Genomic DNA, 23,183 nt, shown 5'->3' on the forward strand with positions numbered 1-23,183 from the left:
AATCATTCCAATCAATTCATTTTCAGCGCCAAACAATCAGACAGAAAATGGACTGCTGTGTTTCGTTTTTGAACCTGATGGTGGAAACGGTGTAATACGGTGCAAAGGAGATCAAGACAGGTGTTTTCATGGAATGAGTAAGACTTTCTATCATTTTCTTCCTGTGTGTGTGTGTGTGTGTGTGTGTGTGTGTGTGTGTGTGTGTGTGTGTGTGTGTGTGTGTGTATGTGTCTGTGTGAAAATATTTTTTTAGATTTTCAAATTTACAGAAAAATTTTTATCAAGAGAAATGTTTAAGCAGACAGTTTTCTTTTCTTAGAATTACGACACTCTTATTCATCCCAAATGTTATTCTGATGCACAGTTTTGATAAATCACCATGGTGGTATGTTCCCAGTGAAGAATTCAGAGAGCAATGGATTACGATTACTAAGTTCTTTCTGCAATTCCTTTTGTGTCTCCCAAACTAAAAGTTGTATTTTAATTTGCAGTAAAAATACACAAAATGAAGAAAACCACTCTGTCCTTACAAAATCAGTTTTAATTTTGTAATTTCGATGTTGCAAAGTGGCATATGTGGAATGAAATTTGTTGGAGCAAGTCAGTCAGATTCCCACAGTCAAGCAGGGGCGTCAGCTCTCAAACCTGGAAGCTCCATTACGATAGCATGTCACAATCCATGTTCCTTTTCAGAAAGAATTTCTCAATATTTCCTTCAAACACTGTCACTGGTGTCTTCCACAGGGAATGGAGATGTCCCCAGTCCAGTGGCTGGTTGTATATCTGCAAACGCTTGTGGAGCTGGACCAGATCTTGAGGGCCTGCTGTTTGGGATAAATGACTATTTTGCTGGTGAAGTGACCTGTTGTGACTTCAACATGTGCAATGATGCCAAGTCAACAACTTCAACAACCATAACAACTCCAACAAACACAACAACTCCAACAAACATAACAACTCCAGCAAACATAACAACTCCAGCAAACATAACAACTTCAACAACTCCAACAAACATAACTTCAACAACCATAACAACTCCAGCAACCACATCAACTCCAACAAACCTAACAACTTCAACAAACATAACAACTCCAACAACTCCAACAAACATAACAACTCCAACAACTCCAACTCCAGGTATGTGCCAGTTGTGAAAATTAACCTACTCCATATTTTATTTTAGTGTTTTCCAACACTCGAAGAGACATAGAGATAGACAGAGGATGAGAGGGACTAAGAAATACACATTAAAAAGTGAATATTTTGAAAAACCAAATGTTTGATAAACAAAGATCCTTGCATTATGCTAAATGGACTACAATTATATAGCGCTTTTTACCCTGCACTGACAGAGCCCAAAGCGCTTTACACTGCAATATCACATTCACCCATTCACACTCACATTCACACACCAGTGGAGGTGGCTGCCATGTGGCGTTTATCCACTGGGGGCGATGTAGGGTTCAGTGTGTTGCCCAAGGACACTTCGACATGCAGACAGGGGGAGACAGAAATCGAACTAACAACCTTCCGATTGAGAGACGACTGCTCTCCCCACTGATTATCTCCGACAGCCCTGTGCTGTAACTCTTGAATATCTAGGTTAAAAAAATAATTAATCCTGTCTTACAAGACATGGAATAAACCACTCAACCACGATTGCAACCCAGCAAATTAACAAGGCAGGGCTGGGACAACTGAGCCCAGGATTCTTCAGCTTCACTAGAAACACTGACTGCTGTGGGGTCCACGAGTTACACTTGTGTGTTTGTAGCCACAGACCCATGCCCCACACTACACTGGACATCCACACGATGCTTGGACCTCTGGTGGGGCAGCTCATATAATGTATGATGGTGCTGAGTGCAGAGGCCATAGTGACGTGGATGAAATCACCCGAGATGACGATGATGACGAAGGAACTCGGGTGTTGAGTCTGTGGCCAAGCTGTTACAGAGTGGATATTGTCGTAGGCAGATGGAGGGTCAGCAGAGGGAGGAATATAAACGGCCACGATGATATTGTTAGAAAACTCACATGTCAAACAGTACGGCCTGCGACGAACAGTGAGCAGTTTAGTGAGTGGGACGGCAGACGCTGTCCGTGATGGTCTTTTTTTTTTTTTTTATTTCATTCATTTCAGGCGATTAACACTGCAAAACAAAACAAAAATATTCCAATATAATAACATAAACACAGAATGCCTGAAAAAAGGGAGTAGGAGGAAGAAATCTTATTTAATCCTACCCCCAAGCTCAACAATGGAAACACTATGAGCACATGGTTATGCTACAAGACAATATACAGTAAACAATAGACAATAACAATTAGACAATACCGACAATGGTAATTAACAAAAACCAGCTATTATGACGGACAGAATAGCAGAATGGACAAATAGCAGGAATGATAACGGACTAATAGCAGAATGGACAGATACTGGAATGGACAAATACCAGAATTGAGCAAGGTGAAGGACAGAATACAATTGAAGGTAATGGAACACTAATATAGACGATAAACCAACATGGATAATGGACGACATGTAAGCGACAGTAGGAGAACGTACATTATGGTGAAGAATAACACAATGATCAGTAACTGTAAATAACAAGGTGAGTTACAAGATGCTGTACCTATATTTAGACCAGATCTGGTGTTTATAATACAGTTTAAATCTATTAATACTTTGGCATTGCTTGTGCTGTAAGTCCAAACTGTTCCAGAGTTTCACCCCACACACAGACACACAAAAACTTTTACGAGTAGTTCGAATTCTGGGTAATGTGAAATTAGCATAACCTCTCAAATCATGTGTTTGCTCTCGAATTATAAAGAAGCGTTGAAGATTGGATGGCAATAATTTATTGAAAGCTTTAAAGAGAATGATTGATGTGTTATATTTTACGAGATCATTGAATTTAAACAACTTTGACTGAGTAAACAAATTATGTGTGTGTTCTAAAAAACCCACCTTGTGAATAATACGCACAGCTCGTTTTTGTAACAGAACAAGAGGATTAATTGTGCTCTGGTAGGTGTTTCCCCATACTTCAACACAGTATGTCAGGTCAGGAAAGATTAAAGAATAGTAAAGTGTGCGAAGTGCATTCACATCCAGGTAAGGTTTTGCTTTGTTTATAATTGAGAGACTTTTTGAAATTTTAGTTTTAATGTGTTTGATGTGTGGTTTCCATGACAACTTGTTGTCAATTACAACACCCAAAAATTTAGTTTCACAAACAAATTCAATAGGTACATTATCAACCGAAGGTTGCATCTCTGAATTCCTTTGTAGATTCCCAAACATCATTGCCTTGGTTTTTTTCAATATTTAAAGATAACTTATTTATATCCATCCATTTCTTTATCGCTTTGAGTTCTTTATTTACTACAGTTATTAATTCATTATAATTGTCATTACAATAGAATATATTTGTATCAACGGCAAAAAGGATGAGTTTCAGAGTCTGAGATACATTAAAGATATCATTTATATAAATATTGAACAGTTTGGGTCCCAAGACAGACCCCTGGGGCACACCACAAGCAATTCCAAACACATCCGATTCAAACTGTCCCATTTGGACATACTGTGCTCTTCCAGTCAGGTAACTTTTAATCCAGTCTCCCGCCATACCTCTGATTCCATATTTATATAATTTATTAAGTAATAGAGTATGATTAATAGTGTCAAATGCTTTTTTTAAATCGATAAAAATGCCAATTGCATGCAGTTTCTGGTTGAGTGCAGATGTGATTTCTTCAAGTGCTTCAATTATTGCCATTGATGTTGTCCTTTTAGATCTGAATCCATACTGCCCTTCATTTATTATATGATGTTTTCCAAGAAATGATTCTAAGCGAGAATTGAAAAGTTTTTCCAGGATTTTTGAAAACTGTGGCAACAGTGAGATTGGTCTATAGTTTGTAAAGTGGTGTTTATTTCCCTGTTTATATAGAGGGATTACTTTTGCGATTTTCATTTTTTCTGGAAAACAACCAGTTTGAAATGACAAGTTAAAGATGTAGGTCAAGGGTTTGACAATATTCAAAATAACCTGTTTTATTATCATCATACTAATATTGTGACAATCAACAGATGACTTACTTTTACACTTGTGAACAGTTTTCATAACTTCTTGCTCATTTGTAGCAGACAGAAAAAAAGACATGGAATTATGTTTAATATATGCACCATAGTCATCACTTCCTTGGTCAGGAATTTGTGCTGACAATTCAGGGCCAACATTTACAAAGAACCGATTGAATTTATTTACAACATCCCTCATGTTATAATTTTCACCATTTCCGTTGATAAAATATTCCGGATAAGATGACTTAAATGATCCTTGTTTAATTAAACTATTGAGTGTATCCCAGGTCCCTTTCATATTATTTTTGTTTTCATACAGTTTATTTCTATAATACAATTGTTTGCTACTTCTTATGATGTCGGTTAATTTATTTTTGTACTGTTTATACTGTTGCTCAGCTTCATTAGTTTTCAGTTTAATAAAATTTCTATAAAGTTTATTCTTTTTCTTACATGCCTTGATTATACCTTTTGTGAGCCAAGGACTTTTCAATTTTTTTTTTTTCATGGAATAGTTGATCAACGGACAGTGTTTATCATACAGGGAGGTAAATAAATCCAGAAATGTATTATATGCAATGTCCACATTTGGTTCACTGAGGACTGTAGTCCAATCTTGATATGCAAGACTAGAATTTAAGGAGTGTATAGATTCTTGAGTTATCAGTCTTTTGGAGAAAGTTGTCTCTTGGATTTCTGGTTTTTTTAAATAGTAGTCATATACAGTGAACACAGGTAGATGGTCAGTGATATCACAAACAAGCAGGCCACTAGTGATTTTGTTTTCTATAATGTTAGTAAAGATATTGTCAATAATTGTCGCACTGTGTGCGGTTATTCTACTCGGTTTTGTTATAGCTGGATAGAGGCTGAAAGTGTACATAGTATCAGTGAAGTCATCAATAGTTTTAATCTTTGAGGGATTCAACAAATCAATGTTAAAATCCCCGCAGACGAACAATGGTTTAGGGCTGACAGTGGAAAACAATGTTTCGATATAATCATTAAATGTAACTATACATGATCCAGGCATCCTGTACATGCAACTGATAATTGTATTTTTCCTTTTATCATTAAGTATTTCCACTGTTAGACATTCCATTAAACCATCTATGGCGAGCGTCATGCTTGGTACAACTTTAAATTTAATAGATTTATGAATGAACATAGCAACCCCCCCTCCAGCTTTATTTACTTTATCCATATGTGTTAATTCGTATCCATCAAGACTAAAGGGTGCACCTTTTTCGCAGTTAATCCAGGTTTCAGTTACAGCAATAATTTTAAATGGTTCAGAAAAAGTTTCTAGGTACTGTTTGATCGGCTCAAAGTTTGCGTACAAACTTCTAGAGTTGAAGTGTATGATTGATAGTTTGGTATCTGGTTTTACGTTGTTCTCAAATTGTTCATGTGTAAAATAGTTGCAGTTATTGGTAAGAGAAACAAGGAAATTATTGTCCGGGTCTCTTTCTGCATCATATATAGCGTTTTCATGATATTCGTCGGTTTCCAATTCCATTTGTTCGTCAACGTTAATAGTGTGCACCATGTCCATGTCCATTATAGGCCGTACTATAGAAGTAGTGTTGAGTATGTTGAATAACTGAGTTCAGTTACCTCAATATTTGTCCAGGTCCTCGATGTTTTTGACCACCAAAACTTTGGCATCCTCTGGCGTCCCGTTCAGTTTGATGAAGATTTTGCAGTTGTCAATCCATGTATGCTGAATCTTGCCTTGTTTCTTTAGTTGTCGAGCTTTCCGTGCGATGTCCGAATTCCGTCGTGTCAAGTGTTCATTGATGAAAACGTCTGTTCCTTTCAATTTGCGTCCTTGTTTGAGAAGAGCTGTTTTTTTCTTTCGATTTGTGAATCTCATTATTATGGCGGGCGGTCTCCCGGTCTTGGTGGGCAGGGGATGACAAGCCTCGATGTGCTCCAGGTCCAGCTCTATCCCCTTATTTTGGAGATAGGCAGCCACCTGTTGCTCCACCGAGCTCGCCTCCAGGTCACTCGGCTCCCCGCTCTGCTCGGCCACAGCCCGAGCGTACGAGCGTGGCCGGATCTTAATGCCAGTGACGACCACATCATTAACACGGGAATACTGCTCCAGCTCATCCACGCGCCGCTCCAGATCCACAATCCTCCTCTCCTTCTCGGCGTTTTGGAGGCGTAGTTGTTTGACTTCCTCCAACAGCTCCAGGAGCTGTTCCTGTTGCGCTCTGATCGCACTCACGCTACCGCTAAGGAAGTCGAGGAGTTTTTAATTTCCTCAAACTCCTCCGGTGCCGGGCCCTTTTTTGGTGGCATTGTCTGTGCATCCAGGCCAGGGGCAGGTCGCAATATTCTCGTGACAGATCATTGTAAGTAGGATTAATCCAACAGCAAGAAAATTAATCCAAACAGCAAAAAAGTCCATCAGCAGCACAGCTCAGCAGTGTTCCCTCCAGTGACACAGGGTTGCGAAACCGGAAGTGACGAAATTCCAATGGTAATATGAGTGGGATTACACCGATGGTTGGTTCTCCTTCTACTCAGCCCTCAATAAGTGCTTGAAGAGTCCAGGAAGACCTCCTATTACCACCTGCAGCAGACGCTCCAGGAGAAGCAATGGTTTAAATTTAGTTTACTTACTCACACAATCAAGGCTGGAAAATGTACATGCATTTTTTGTAGATGATTGTATATTTGTATATGACCATCGTAATTTTAGTCCACGATGAACCGTCTTTGCATTCTTCATCACACTAACAGTTTACTTGATGTTCTCCAGTCACACAAGTGTCTCAGACAGTGTAAAGTCTTTCTGCGAATCTATTTCAAATTTTGCACTGTATCTTCTTCTGGCATAATTTTTCTTGCTCTCTCAGCCAAATACATTAGTCACAGAGGTTTTTTTGGGATATTATGTAGCTTTCTGTACTAATACTATCACATCAATGTAATCTGGTGTGACCACACAAACAACTAAAAGATAGTGAGACTCATCTTTGGGAGCTTCTCCAGTGGTGGACCAGAGATTGGAGAAGTCAATTTGTAGAGGTTCACTGGTTTGAATCTTGCTGCTGCACCACTGTGGGTCCCTGAGAAAGTATTTATTTTAGGTAATAACAACTTGGTCTTAAATTTAAACTTCCGTCCACTTGGCTCAGAGAGTACATTTGAGCACTGAGGTTTATGTGATGTTTCTAATTCCCTACAGACTTTGAACCACATTTGGGCCTACGGATAAAGGTAGCTGCCTTTCAAGGGATCAACGATACAACTATCATTGATGCTGTAACGAAGGTATGTAAAATAATCTGTTTACTGATGAAGTCAACAGAAGGAAAACCTTTTAATGTCTGCCTTTATCCCCACTCTAGTTTTTGAAAGAGCAGATTCTGAATGGGACAGTCCACACAGTCAACGTGACATCCATTAAAGAAGACGGATCCACCACATAGAGGAACCAGGTTAAAGGAAACAGGATGTGTGCTTGGTACCGTCAGTAATGGAACATGATGCAGAGAAAAAAATGTGCATCATTTGCGAGCAGTGATCCTCATCATTTAAGTTTGTTTAAAAACACCTTCTGTTTAAGGGTTTAGATTTAGCAAATGTTAATATTGATTCCCATCGATTCATGCAAATATGGGTAACTTAAGATATCGCACATTAACCTCACATTCATGTGCTTGGAATGTGTGAGGACGTCTGTATCCAGGAAGAACATGGAAACTCCACACTGAACAGCGTCGACCCCAGATTGCTGTGAGATGCCTCTGACTGGCCTGTTTTTAACCAGTGAGCCACGTCTTTTTACTGTTGTGGTTTTGGTGGCATGGACCCTCGTTCCTTCTTAAATCTTCTTTCCTTTTGAAACTTTTCTTCAGGGCTGTTTGATTCTCCAGACCAGGTTTGAGGCTTTGACAGATAAGATTAAACTATATTTGACATGAATTTTTTTTGTTTGTTTATTCAGAGTAGGGATGCACGATATGGAAAATTTTAACCGATACCAATAACCGATAATTAACTACTTCTCATGGCTGATACCGATACCGATAACCGATAAATTCAGATTTTTATATTCAATATAATCTTAAAATAATATGAAGTTTGTGTACCAAGGAGAATAAAAACATTTAAGATGCAGTGATGAAAAAAGTAATACTTTAGTAGCTCTGGCCTGACTATAACAGCAAACAACAATACAGACTCTTCATTTATTTTTTTTGCGAAAATATCAAACAGTTACAATGAGTCTATTTTTTCCAAATCTAAATAAAATCTCCTGTAATTGTTTACACAGGCTGTCAAACTTCTCAAAACTCAGTGTGTCAAATATAATGACATCAAATCCCAACTTAAGCAAAAATTGCATCCTTTAAGAAAAGGGTTCCACAGAACTGAGAACTGTTTGTCTGCCAAAAAAAGAAGTGAAATATTTTCCAACTATGAAATAAATTAAAGGGGCTGTATCATGCAAAATTCACTTTTTGTATGTTTTAACCTTGTTATATAGTTATGTACTCATCAAAAACACCCCCAAAGCCCAAGCGTTCACTAATTTATCGGTTTAATTTATTGGATTAAATTAATTATCAAAACGATAAAAATGACTTCATTTTTGCCCCAAATCGGCCGATAATTTATTGGACCGATAATTATCGTGCATCCCTAATTCAAAGATGGTTTTTTTTTTTTGTTTGTTTTGTTTTGTTTTGAATTAATGCAATGAAATATTTCACACAAGCAGAGGTGCTCATGTATAAACCACTGGTAAACATGCTGATTCATCATTTTTCTGGAATGGGAAAACATGCGTTATGTAACAACTGATATGGTGTTGGTGTTTTTTTGGGAATAAAATTTGAGCACATGAGACCTGAAAATCATTGCTTTCTGATTTTATAGACATTTAGCTCAATGTCTCAACTCTTTTGGCATGTGAGTGTATCTGTCCATCCGTGTACGTCCTGAGATAGACTGGTGAGCTGTTCAGGTATAAATTGGTGAATCATTTTTACTTAAATATATCATTTTTTCTCCACTTGAGCAGTGTCCAAAGCACTTTATATTTTTACTCATGTCCACACACAAAAAAAGGTGTGCAGGGAGGCACATCCCTCCAGCTCCATCACCTCCAGCTCTTTTTCTTTGTTTTTTTAACAATACTACTCAATATTGTAGGTAATCACTGGACTCGAATTTTCACATTTTTTAAAAATTGTTGGACACTTTTAATCTTGAATCTCTTTCAAACTAAAATTCCTCATGGTTATGCTTTATTTTCATCATTTTTAAATCTCACTACTATTAGAACAATAAAAACAATAAAGAAGGCAGCAGAATCAATATCTCCAAATGTTTCACAAACTGAATCTTATATAAAACCAAAAATCTTAGCTTTATGATGTTCCTTGGACAGTATAGAGCATAATTTGTGGAGAGATGTTACAAATAGTCATCAATAAGATTGTAGTTCAAGCATTTGGACACTTGATGGCAGTGGCATGAGTTAGTGGCTGTCAACCTTTTTCCAGTGATGTACCCGTGAACTTAAAAAAACAAAAAAACAAAAAACAAAACTAATTCGTTCCCACTAAATAATAAATTGTGAGCACAAATTACTTATTCGTTCCCATGAAATAATAAATCGTGCGCACGAATTACTAATTCGTGGCCACGAATTAGGTTCATATACTGAACAGTCCAGTAAAGTTGGTAGCATATTGACAGATACGGACTTTCGGTCTCAATAACTCTTTAACAAAACGTCAGTAACACACAAAAGGCGCCTCCATCCCATCGTTGTGAGGTGGGCGATATGCTACAAGCTCATTTTTATTAAAAGTATCTGTCTATAAAGTAGCAGAAAGAAAAGATTCCTATGAGCAGCCGGTAGTGCTGCGGGGATCAGGGACGTCTGCAATTTACAAGATGCTGCAACAGTGAAGACAAATACCACAAAAAAAAAAAAAAGAAAAAAGTAATACCACCACTGGTTCACTGCAGTGCCACCATAATCCCTACAACCTTCATTTGTCTCCTATCAAATTGAAAAACACTGATATTAAAAAAAGGATCAAGTTTGAATGGCTTTTGTGAATAATGAAATTCAAATAACTTCACTGTAGTGAATGAAACTTCCTATTTTGTGGGAACAATAATTCGTGCGCACGATTTATTATTTACTGACCACAATTTATTTATTTTTTTACCATGTCATGTCCGGGGTTCCGTACAGGACTTTTTTGGTTGAAGAAACAGGTAAGGAAATAAAACACAACAAAAATGCTATTAGTTTATGATTCACTGAATTTTAAGCTAATTTCCAGTGGTGCTCCTTGAACAATTTGGAAAAACATATAAAAATAACTACAAGCTAAACCAAATAGGTGATTCAATTATAGATAAAGATTTCTACATGTAGAAGTAATCACCACCTTAAAGTGCACTGTTTAGGGATTTTAATAGAGAACCATCTGGATTCATGCACCTATTTATGAACATGTGTATGATGCCTGGTCGGGTCAAACCATCACAGTATGGGGGAAACTCTGGGTTTATGGTACTGTAGTTCAAACTGATAGATAGATAGATAGATAGATAGATAGATAGATAAATAGATAGATAGATAGATAGATAGATAGATAGATAGATAGATAGATAGATAGATAGATTGATTGATTGATGGTTTATTAACCCCAAGGGAAATTCAAGACACTGGAGACTTATATTATAGACACTGGAAATAATAAATACACATGTGATGATCTCCAACACACATACTTTCATTACTCTGTTGGCAATACAAGGCTTTTCTTAAACATATTTGACAATTTCTCAATGAAATATAAGTAATTTATTTTTGATGAAGAAATATAATATGATTTGTTTCTTAATTCTGAAAGACAGAGTCAATCGAATGAGAGAATTCTCTGACGTACTCTGGAATTTAAATTCAGCGAGGGAGTTTGTTAAAAAGTGCATGTAGAAAGTATGTGACCTTGTGTGTGAAGAGAAAAAAAATTAGTTAATCAGTTTATTAATGTTATTTTATTTTGAAGTTTATTGTTGACCTGTGGGAAAAGGTTACTGGTGAAAATTATATCAGAGGGTTGCCAATTAAAAAGAGGCATATAATCTTGATTTAAATTTTATTGAACAAAATCAGTGCCATTGACGTTTTTTCAGTTTGAAATTTGACTTTGGGTATGTGCAATATTAAGTTATTGGTTGTAAAGTGCCATGCTTTGCTTGCTGTAGCAGAGCCAGAGTGAGGGCAAGGGGGCGGTTGCCCCAGGGCCCACAAGGTCATAGGGCCCCGTTTCGTGATGTGTTCACATTTAATCGTAATTAAATTATTATAGTAAAATGTGCAGTGTGTGCGAGAAGGTATATGCATATGAGCAGCGGTGGAAGAAGTACTCATTTTTTTTTACTTAAAGCTCGGGTCTGCAATCTTGGAAAACTAGCATGTAGCACGAATGTAGCATCTCCCAAGGCTCCGCCCAGCTCCCACCCCATTGGAGGAACTCCCATTGGCAGCGAACGCACTGGATGCGGAAGCGCCGCGTGCGCACGAGCGCCACTCGCAGTTTGTGATCGCCTCCAATGTTATTAACCTTTCTGACTGCCCGCACACAACGCGCTTAGGAGCGCAGCGCGCCCGCTCCGCTTCCTTCTATTTTTCACGTGGGCCGCGAGCGGCGAGAGCGCCTTGGCAACGCGCGCGCACTCTGAACCAGGGCCAGTGCACGCCATTGAAATGTACGCGCAGGGGGCTGGTAGAACGGCGAAGGGATTTGATTGGTTCCTTAAGAGCGGTCCGTGCCTTACGATTGGTCGGAGTTTTTACTGTCCTTTGGCCGCTACAGTTGTCAGATTTTTTCCACACCTTTTTCCGTCCACATAATGTATTGACTTCTCCCAGGGGGCAAGGAGCATTTCACTCAGTATGACTGAAAGTGCTTTTGTACAACATCGTCTACCCTACCTTTAAGTAAAAGTACAGATACTGGGGCAAAAATATACTTAAGTACCCAAGGAATAACTTACTTCAGTAAAAGTACAAAAGAACTTGCTTTAAAATTTACTTTGCAAGTAAAAAGTAAAAGTATTTATTTCCGATGAAAAAAATGCAAAAATGGAAAATATTGAAGGTGAATTGTGAATGTAGTAAATATTCAAATAAGAACCAGGCAAAACACTATCTGCTCAAATTCATTTAGAACAGAGCATTGTAAACAAAAGCTTTACAAGCTCAAAAATTGTTTATTATTTACAATTCTGGCATAATATTTAACAAGACAGACAATTCTCTTGGCAAGTATTTTACAGGTGTTTGTGGTTCAACTTCAAAAGAAGTTGATTTTCAAAGTTTTTGGAATGGAGACGTGCTCTTTTAGGAGAGAAGATCAATCCAGCTGAACAGTCTCTCGCATGCTGCAGATGCAGGTAAAGGTGTGTTTAACTCGAGAGACAGACTGCACACAATGGGGAACGACTTTAAAACGTTGAATGCTGTGCTTGCGCTGGTTAGGTAGGCATTTAGCTGCTTTGTACTTTCCTGGACGTTGGCCTTCATGGAGCAAAAGAAGTCCTCATCATCTGATGATGGAGAGCTGTTGCCAAACCTTTGTGTTGGTACCTGGTCCAAATATATCTTGATGTAGTCCAAACCTATACAAAAAACATACATTTGCAATGATTTAGTGACTTAGCATCTTATAATAACTCATATTAAAGAAAGTGGCTAAACGGCAATTGTTAAAAAAAAAACAAAAAAAAAAATCCTGCTTTCAGCACATCCTTATTACTTGTCCATGATGTTCAGAACTTTGGGAGCAGGATAGTAGCAGCGATCATTTCAGGATCAGCTAATATTTCTGAAAATCTCTGCTCAATCAAAGCCTGGAGTGCCTTGATCAGGGGCTGACACAGCTTTGATGACAGCTGGAGGCACTCAGGCTTCTGGGTAAGAACTGTAATGGTTGGTACCAGCCATCCCACGTGCACACCTGCTTCAGTCTGCAATATGCTGAGATCCTTCCCGGCTGGGGTCATAACGGCAACATATTAAGTCAGGAACGAGAGCTCGACTGGAATAAACCTGCAAGATAGATATTGCAAACAATATTATCGATTAAATTTACTGCTCAAAGACATTTCATGTACTATATTACAAGTATAGTTATTGTTAAGTAGTATAAATTGTGACTTACATTGGAACGTTGAGGGCAAATTACGTTAAACACACAAAGTATAATAATTTCAGTTGTTTATTTATTATTCGTGAATTATTTATCTCAAATCATGACCATTGATTTATCACACTAAACCATTGGCCATTAGTGTGCAAGTTTAGTTGATCATGAATTGTTTTCTATGCTCTGCTTTGACCAATAAATAGAGTTTTAAAAATGAAAGCAAATTATTGGACTTATGAAAGGCCCAAAACTAAATGTAAAGATCTTTCACCGGTCAGCTGATCTTGAACCTTAGGGTAATACCATAACTCAGAGTGGATAGAACAATAATGTAAAAAAGGATGAAGGAAAATCTCACCTGAACGTGCTTTTTCAGATTTGATGGCGAGTTTTTGAAAGCCAGCAGCTCAGTTTTTCGAGGCAAGCAAAGACAGCACTGAAACCGCCAAGAGTCAATTTTCCTCCCCAGACATAGGAATAGCTCCTTCAAGCAGGGCCACGGGTGAGCGTACTCATTTTCCACGGACTCTTCATTGTGTCTGTCGTTGCTGCTGGGGCTGCGCTCATCCTCCAGGCTGATTTCGTCCGTTGTGCCACACAATTTCCCATTTGCCAATCTCTTCTGCTAGCAGGATACTGCTTCACGGGAGCTAAAGCTCCTACTCATTTGCTGCCTCTACCGCTCGTTTACGGTGGTGCGTACAGTTTCACTTTCATTTTTGCGTGCTTGCCGCATACAAAAAGAAAAAAAAAACAGTCGATTTACAGAAAATTGAAAAGTAGCGTGTAACACAGCCATAAATCTAAATGTAGTGAAGTAAAAAGTACAGATACTTGCTCTAAAATGTAGTGAAGTAAAAGTAAAAGTACCCCTTCATTTTTTTTTACTCAAGTAAAGTACAGATACACAAAAAATACTTAAGTACTTAAATATTTACTTTCCACCACTGCATATGAGTGTGGGCTCCAATATGCCAATTCTTACATTACGACTGTCCATGAATGCATCAGAGCTGTAGCCAGCGCTGATTGGCTGTGCGGCATTAACGACTTTTTTCTTTGCACTTGATCTGAACTCTTTGGAGAGAAGTTAAAGCAGAACTTTGCAACTTTTTTACCTCAATAAATGTGTTTCAGAATCCCTGTGGGGGTAAACAAAGACTTGTCACGGTGATTCGCCTGTCCCTTCACTCTCCCCGGGGTCTGAGTCCTGAAAACAGCGCTTGCAATTTCAGAGGAGCGGACCCGACAACATCTCGCGAGAACAAACCTGCTTTACGGCACTCATACGGGATTACAAGTATAAAAGCTGTTTGAGTACGATATCTGTAATTGTGTTGCAATAGACGATCTTTGCATGATGTGTTGATTGGTTCTAATTTCCGTGTGGTAACTGAAAAATAAAGAGGAGTGGCACCTCCTCTCGTAGACGTGAGCGCAAGTGAGTTCGCTGCACTGAGCTGAAAGCATCTCAAATGCGGAGAACATTTACGACAGTGAGTTTTTTCACAGGAGACCAGTAGGGGGAGCGCTCAAGCAAATCTTGCATAGTTCTGTTTTAAACAGCAAAAATGGGGAAGGAAAAACACCAATCTGGCGCATTCAAGAGAAAAGCAAAAGAGAGAAAAGAGAAGTTGGTTGCTTCTTGTCATCAACTAACGTCTTACTTTTCATCAACACCGCACCATGGCCGCGAGAGCCCAACAACGCCGGTCGCGGTGACTGAAGACGAGGCTATGCTAGCCGCTAGCGGTAGGAGAAAGTGGTAGGCAGGTTTGCCGCCATGAAGGAGAGGAGGGCACCGTTTTGGGGCACAAGAGGGGCTAATCCCACTCTCACAATGCAGTGTGTATTGCATATAGGAAAATACAAGTGTCCATTCTCACAGGTTACCTTCAATGATACTGAGTCAGTGTTACCAGATCTTGCAATAGAAAAAAGTAACCATCTCTGTGGAATCAAGCTACTCAAAAAGCCCAACAGGAACCGCCTCTAGCATAAATATATACATTTATTTTGGTGTGCATTAAATTGTTCATAAAAAGTCGTTTTAAAATCTTTACATCTTTAAATAATATATTTTCAAGGTCTGATAAAATAAAAGCATTATGCATAAGCTACAGCACAACAGCGCAATGACAGTAAACTTTGAAGCACACACACACGCACACACGCACACACACGCACACACGCACACACGCACACACACACACACACACACACACACACACACACACACACCGAGCTGCCGCATCACTCCCCCACACCTGCACCATTCCCTCGCACCATTAACCCTACACCTCCACACCGGTCACCTCCCTCCCCCAACCTCTCCTGTCCTGCTCCTCTGGTTTCGTCTGCTATTCAAAGTTATTAATCCATTTTCAATATTTGACCAACATTTGATCAATAAGCTAAATGTTTTATTACTGTCAGTCAGTGAAGCAGTCAGCACAAAAAAGTGGTAAGTGGAACGCTCACTGTATGACCTTCACCTATTGGCTGCCTCAGAACACTACAATTCTACAATTTCATTTATCAGACGCTTTTGTCCAAAACGACGCACAACACAAGCAAGAATTCAGACATAAGGAAAAACCTTTAGTAAGTACAAAACTGCTTCAAGTGCGATTGGGCAAAGGAGTTGCCATCAAGTTCCAGAAGTGTAAACCACCCCCCCCCTTTTTTTTTTTTTGTCAACTTAGTCAGTGCTAAATAAGTGCTGAGTTTTGGACCACCTGACTTATTCTACCCCTAAGGTGGAGTTGGATTAAGTGCCTAGGTGTTCACTGAACAATTGAGTCTTCAATTGTCTCTTAAAAGTAGGAAGGGGCTCAGCAGAACGCAGAGTTTGGTAGTTTGTTCCACCATTTGGGAACAACAGAGGAGAAGAGTCTGGCAAGAGATTTAGAGCCGTGCTGGGCTGGAAGCACCAGGCGTCTCTCACACACAGAGTGAAGTGGGCGTGAAGAAGAGTAGACCTGGATCAGGGAATCCAGGGAGGCTGGAGCCGTTTTTATAAATGTTTTGTAAGCCAGGAGGAGAGTTTTGAATTTAATTCTGGCTGCAACTGGAAGCCAATGAAGCGAGATGACCAGGGGAGTGACATGAGCTCTTATGGGTTGGTTGAAGACCAGACGTGCTGCTGCATTCTCGTTCATCAACAGAGGTTTGACTGTACATGCAGGGAGACCTGCCAGAAAAGAGTTGCCAGAAAAGAGAGCCTGAACCAGAAGTTGTGTGGCCTGTTGGGGTCAGGAAGGGTCTGATCTTCCTGATGTTGTAGAGGGCATAACGACAAGATCAAGAAACTGAGGCCACGTGAACCTTAAAGTTCAGCTGGTCACACAGTGGATTTCAGTCACAAAAATAAATTAAAGACATCCAATTTTAATTGATGTATTATTGATAATTAACCAGAATCTGGTTGCCAGATAGCAATTTATAATATTCACACACATCAAAATAAAAAATGAACCACTTTAAAAAAAAAAAAAAAAAAAAAGGAAATAAAAAAAATCCAAAATAAGATTAATGGGTAATGTGACATGTCGGGCATGCATGAACGAGGCTAGACTCTCAAACCTCACTTTGCTATCCATAGAGAGGGACAATGTCATTAATAAGCACAAGGTGGCTGAAAGGTTTGGAAGCATGAAGGAGAGGAAGACTGTGGATCGGATTCAAACTACCCACTGCTGGATCAAACATCAGTAAGGTATTCCATATTCAATATTTGTGATAACATAGGCTAAGCTGGTCATAGATGCTGGCTGCCAGGCCTTTTTCTTAAATAGCATTGTTTTCATTGCATTGTGTGTTGTGGACTGCCTGTCTGCTTGGTTATTGCATTAACGACAGGCCACACATGTTGCTTGGACTGTTGTTTGTTGTACTGGGTTGATCATGTGTGACTTGATTAGGCCATTAAGATGTATCGTGGTATCATGGCTGAATGTCATTGAGCTTCTGTCCTTTGTTTTCCACTTCATTGATTTAGTCTGCTTGACTTGTTAGCCTTTATCTGACCAGGTTTGAGCAAAGTGTTGGTAAACCCCAAGGCGCTGACCATGGTGCTGAATAGCCAATCGACAGTTGTGGTATTAGATTATTAACAGTTCACTATTTACTGATAAATATATGGCACTGTCGTTCACTGTCCATGGTGCTGAAATCACACAAATTGTGCTGCAAAACTTTTCATAGTCCACACTCTCTCCTTTTTGTCCTTTTCCCATTATTAATGCAACTAATTGATCAGCTGTGTCATTGCAGGCTGTCAATCTGCAGTATCTAATATTTGATTTACTTTATTTCCTGGCCATCCACCAAGCAAATTGAGTCTCTTTGTTGATGTTTGATTTTATTTCTTGTTTTGATGGTTCAAAGTGTGAGAATGTCTTTTTGTTTTTGAAGCTAAAGCCGTTCATTCAGTCCCTTTTTGGCAGTGGCCAAATACAGCTCAAATCCAGATCACAGCTGAAATGTGAATTGTTAACAAGTCGAATATATTTAATCTCCAAATGAGTGTGTTGAGTTAAAAGAAATGCAATCTGTTAAGATCCCAATGAAAAGAAAATCCATATGTTTTTGAGTCTGTTGAAGCCATATATCATTTCTTTGTTTGACCACCAGGGGGAGCAGGATATGTGGGAGAGCAGTGTGACTGAAACGGTGACACCACGGCTCACATCTTAACAGGAATGTGTCGACAGACAGGCACAAGCCATTAGAAACGGGTGTTATTGGCCTGGCATGGAAACGGTACTCTGAAGCCTGATTTACGGTTCTCCATCACGGCGACGCCTACGCCGGCAACCCTACGCCGTCACTGAGCATATCTTGCTTCTGCGTCAAGGGAACGCCCTCCTCTGCAATTTCACCACCAAGTCGCTGGGCGGGCGTGGCTGTGTCTTTGTTTCGCAATCAGCAGTCACAACAACAATACGGCTTCCGTAGCTCCGGCTTTACCTAGACATAGATCTATACACATAGTTATCTTGACACAGATATCTAGACGATCTAGAGTTTTTGGACGATTAAAGCTGTTTTAGGAGTGGCGTCATTACCCATGCCCCGTCTGCTAGCCGTATACGGATGTCCGCCGCTCGATTTTGGATCTAAATTTCTCCCAAATCACTGTTCGTATCAGAAAAGTATTCGGGGTGAGTATATTGTTCTACTTCATTCTATAAACAACGTGAAAGCGGACCAATCACAGCCCTCGACGTTCACGTCACCACGTATCGACATGACGCATGGTTAGGATTTTCGGGAGATGCGTGTCAAGCCCTAGCGTAGGGGCGGCGTAGGGGGCTGCGTCGATGGTGGAGGTTCTGTGTAGCTGTGACACGGAATCATACAAAGGCCTTTACACATACTGCCTACTTCAATAAACATCACTGTAACTCACATCCATTGTCGTTTGATTAAGGAGCAGTTTGTTTGTTTGTTTGTTTATTTGTTTGTTTGTTTGTTTGGCATTTCAGACATTATTCACATTGATTGTTGTATTTAAATATTTTTTCTGACTGGATTCTTAATTTTAAAATGAATTAGTACAGCCCTCATATTTCCCTCCTTCCACTGCATAAGACCTTGTAGTGTCTGTAAAACTCCAGACAGTCATTTCTTGCACCTGGGCTGCCGAGATGCTTGGAGTCCCGACGGTCTGGAGGCTGGCTCCTGCACCTGATTCTCCACCCTCTGGCTCCTCCACCCTCCAAACTGCCATTCACCAGAAGCAGCAGAGGGGTTGAAGGTCACCGGGTTGAATCTGATGGCTGGTGGCAGAGGCGGAGCTTAGGTCTCAGTACAGAGGAGGCAGAGCATTCTCAACCGGCCCTTATGATAGTCATTTTACCATTCAAACAATACCTCATCCTGCTGTCAAACAACACACTAATGCTCATTTGTATTGAGCCAAGCAAACCTATAGCCTATGCCTCAGAAAGCAGAATAAAGTCACAAACCAGTTAAAAAAAACTTGTTCTGAAGAACAAATACACATTCCCCCCCCCCCCCCCCCCCCCCCCCCCAACACACACACACACGCACACACACACACACACACACACAAATTCAGCCTGACAGGTGTCAATCTCAGAGCGTCCGCTGTCCATGGTGCTGAAAGCTCAGATAAAAAGTCACAGGCTAAATCTGTACCATCTTTGATACAGCTTAAAAATAAAATGAACACAGCTGGTCTAAAATTACACAATCTATTCAGATAGATATTGAAACAGCTATCTATATCTTTTGGAATTCACGTATAATTTAAAAAAAATAATAGACTCAGCAGAGGGCGGTCTCTGCTGCGTTCACACCGGATGCGAGTAGCGCGGCGAGTGCGGCCGATTTACATAGAAAATATATGGTTTTCGCGCTTATAGTTGAGAGCAACACAAGACACTTCAGCAGAGGTTCAAGACCACGGCATTCTGATAAAGATAATATTTTTGAAGGTTTCACTGACTCACCAGTGGCTCTCTCTGTGCTGGTGCCCGCAGTTCAGTTGATTCCTCCATATTCCTTGAACATCCTCGAACAAAACAATCCAGGCAACATGGAAAACAATGTTCAGAACTTTGTACATGCTGTGGTAGTCTTTAAAAGGTCTGCCTTCCTCTGCTTCATGGCGGCAAACCTGCCTACCACTTTCTCCTACCGCTAGCGGCTAGCATAGCCTCCTCTTCAGTCACCGCGACCGGCGTTGTTGGGCTCTCGCGGCCATGGTGCGGTGTTGATGAAAAGTAAGAGGTTAGTTGATGACAAGAAGCAACCAACTTCTCTTTTCTCTCTTTTGCTTTTCTCTTGAATGCGCCAGATTGGTGTTTTTCCTTCCCCAACTTTACTGTTTAACTTCCCTCCAAAGAGTTCAGATCAAGTGCAAGGAAAGAACTCGTTCATGCCGCACAGCCAATCAGCGCTGGCTTACAGCTCTGATGCATTCATGGACAGTCGTAATGTAAGAATTGGCATATTGGAGCCCACACTCATATGCGTATACCTTCTCGCACACACTGCACATTTTATTATAATAATTTATTTACGATTAAATGTGAACACATCACGAAATGGGGCCCTATGACCTTGTGTGCCCTGAGGCGACCCTGAGGCCTTCGCTCTAGTTCTGCTACAGGCTGGCGCATTAGCTGTATCTCTAAAGACTTGCCCACCAAGAAATTGGCCTTCAAGTTTTTCTCCTTCACCGTGAGACTGGATAAATAAAAAGCAAGGTGGTATTAATGCCTGATGATTCTATGATCAAAGCAGGAGCAAAAAAATCATGTAAATTAAAATATATTTGGAATAATTTTTATATTCATTTGAAAAATATTACAGAAACAACACATGGATAGAACCCGCCTAAAATGCATTTTTATGCTGCATGTCAAGTTACAGCGGCAAATCTGTCGGCTAGTTTAACGAGTGTGGTTCCTTGGCATACCTTGCAAAAATAACTTAGACAATAGTGACTTACAGTAGGTTTTGGGGGAGTGAATACTAGGATAAATAGACTAAAACTGAAATTTTCAAGAATAAAGGAAGAATAGAAAAGCAGATGAATTAGTTATGTTCTTAGTCTGTTTACTGTCAAGCAACCTGCCTTGATTCTAGCCATCCCCCCAAATTTTTTTTACAGCTTTTACAGAACATAAGTGCACTTATTTCAATTTTTTTTTAAATGTATAGTCATGAGATTTACTGATCAACAATACCTGAATGAGGACGGGTGAAGTTGTAGATTCTGTTGAACTAGGAAACGGTCTTCACCTTTTCTTGAACAGGAAGAGCCTCAACAAGCTAATCAGGAGGGCCAGCTCTGTCCTGGGCTGCTGCCCACTGGACCCTGTGGAGGGTGTGGGGGAGAGGAGGATGTTGGCCAAGCTCACATCCATTATGGACAACACAACAGCTCTCACCTCCTGCACCAGACGGTAGAGGAGCTCAGCAGCTCCTTCAGTGGCTGACTGAGACTCCCTCACTACAAGAAAGAGCGCGACAGCAGGACTCTCATTCCCACCGCTGTCAGACTATGCAACTCTACTGTGTAGGATATGTGCAATAACTCTGGACGTAAAACTTGTGATCATGGTCACTTTATAACCCCCATTATCAATCATGGTCACTTTATTATACACTCATTCTGTTACACTAAAACATACTTGTCCATATTTGTATATATATTAAAACTCCTGGTATGTTTTAGATTTATGCTGTATATAAAGTTGGTTCTTTTCTTCTGTTAGATTATTCTATCATCTTATTATTATTATTATTATTATTAATATTTGCACTATTACCTATTCTTATTCTTTATTTGCACACTGTTTTGCACCCCCTGTGTGTTTTATGAGCCTTTGTAATTGTGCATTTGTCCATGGTGAGATAAATTAAGTCTATTCTATGCTAATGACTTTTTCCTCTAAAGCAAACCTCAATAACAAATTCTTCAACAATTCTTCCATTAAGTGCGCACACACACACACACACACACACACACACACACACACACACACACACACACACACACACACACACAATGCATATAATCTTCACATCCTCAATATTATCACCAAGCATCAGTACTTGAATTGTTGTGTTTAATGTCATGTGTTATATTTCAAGATTGACAGAAGAACAAAACAAACAGAGGTTTTAACAACAGCAGCAGCAGCGAGCCTGGAGCACGAGGAGCACATAGATCACAGGGGAGCAACCAGCACTGAAACATGGCCGAATCGGTCAACCAGGCACACAAAAGTAGCTGCAACTACCAGAGAAAGACAATCACACACTCGCGTGCAGAAGAGACACCGAGGAGCCTGAAATGAGATTCTGAAAAACAAAATGACACAGAAAACAGAAAAATTCACACCATGACAAAACTAGGCCTGTTAGTTTGTGTTTGTGTGTTCAACTTCTCAATGTTATTGTAAAAATGTGCGAATGAAAATAAAATTGCAAGTGTTTGTTGCAGTACATTGAGAACATGTTCAACGAATCGTTAAAAATGTTTGATGCCACAGGAATTATCGTTGTGACAAAAACAAGCAGGAGAACCAGTTTGTTAAGTGATCAACATTTTACTGTAATGGCAGCAGACAACATTTTGCTTGAGGCAGTGAGATGTCAACACATGAGGGCTGACTCATAATTAAGAATGCATGCAGGTTATGAACTTTAATCAGAATTATTCCTCCTTCTGACTACAGTAATGCTTCCTCTGTTGATTTTTCTGTTGTTTTCACTGCTTTCAGTGACAGCTGACACGTCCTTCTAATAGTAAGCTGAATGAGGGTGTTGTTATTCACAGTATGACGACTTCATGTTCCTGTCTGAGACCTAAAATAGTCCAGGTGCCCAGACCTGCCTCCAACAGTAAACAGGAGTTCACTAAAAATGTCAGGGCCATTCTGTCTCCCACTGACCCCATGTTTCAACATTCAATCAGACTAAATGTCTTCAGACTTGATCGATCATCAACTTGAGTCCTGTTCTGTAAAGATTTCTGAACAGTAAACCAGTCTTTGCTGAAGACAATGGGAGATACCGAGGCTATGTGGCTCAGTGAGTAGGACAGAGAGACAGCGGCACTGCAGCTTTCTGAAGGGCAAATATAACAAGCTAACTGAAATGTTAGTCACTGTAACTTAATACAGCAGAGTAGCGAAGTTCTGTTGTCACTACATGTCACATATAATGACTTTTCTCACTCTTTACATCCTAAACATGTGATGCTATCAGACAGCATTACGATGCATTTTAGGATCAATATGACTGTTTCAAAAGGTCCCTACATAACAAGTGAAATAGTAATTTCTTCGTTCACCGATGTAAAAAAAAATGATGTGTATATTTCTATGATTATTGAATGTTGCAAATGAATT

General features: G+C 39.7%; 1 protein-coding gene across 1 annotated transcript in view; it reads left to right on the forward strand.

The window, feature by feature from the left end:
- Positions 1-23,183, forward strand: part of LOC115381864 (uncharacterized threonine-rich GPI-anchored glycoprotein PJ4664.02-like) — a 42,384-nt gene that overhangs the window by 6,199 nt on the left and 13,002 nt on the right. The window lies entirely within an intron of this gene.

Source organism: Salarias fasciatus, chromosome 23 (assembly GCF_902148845.1).
Source record: "Salarias fasciatus chromosome 23, fSalaFa1.1, whole genome shotgun sequence".
Classification (NCBI taxonomy): Eukaryota; Metazoa; Chordata; class Actinopteri; order Blenniiformes; family Blenniidae; genus Salarias; species Salarias fasciatus.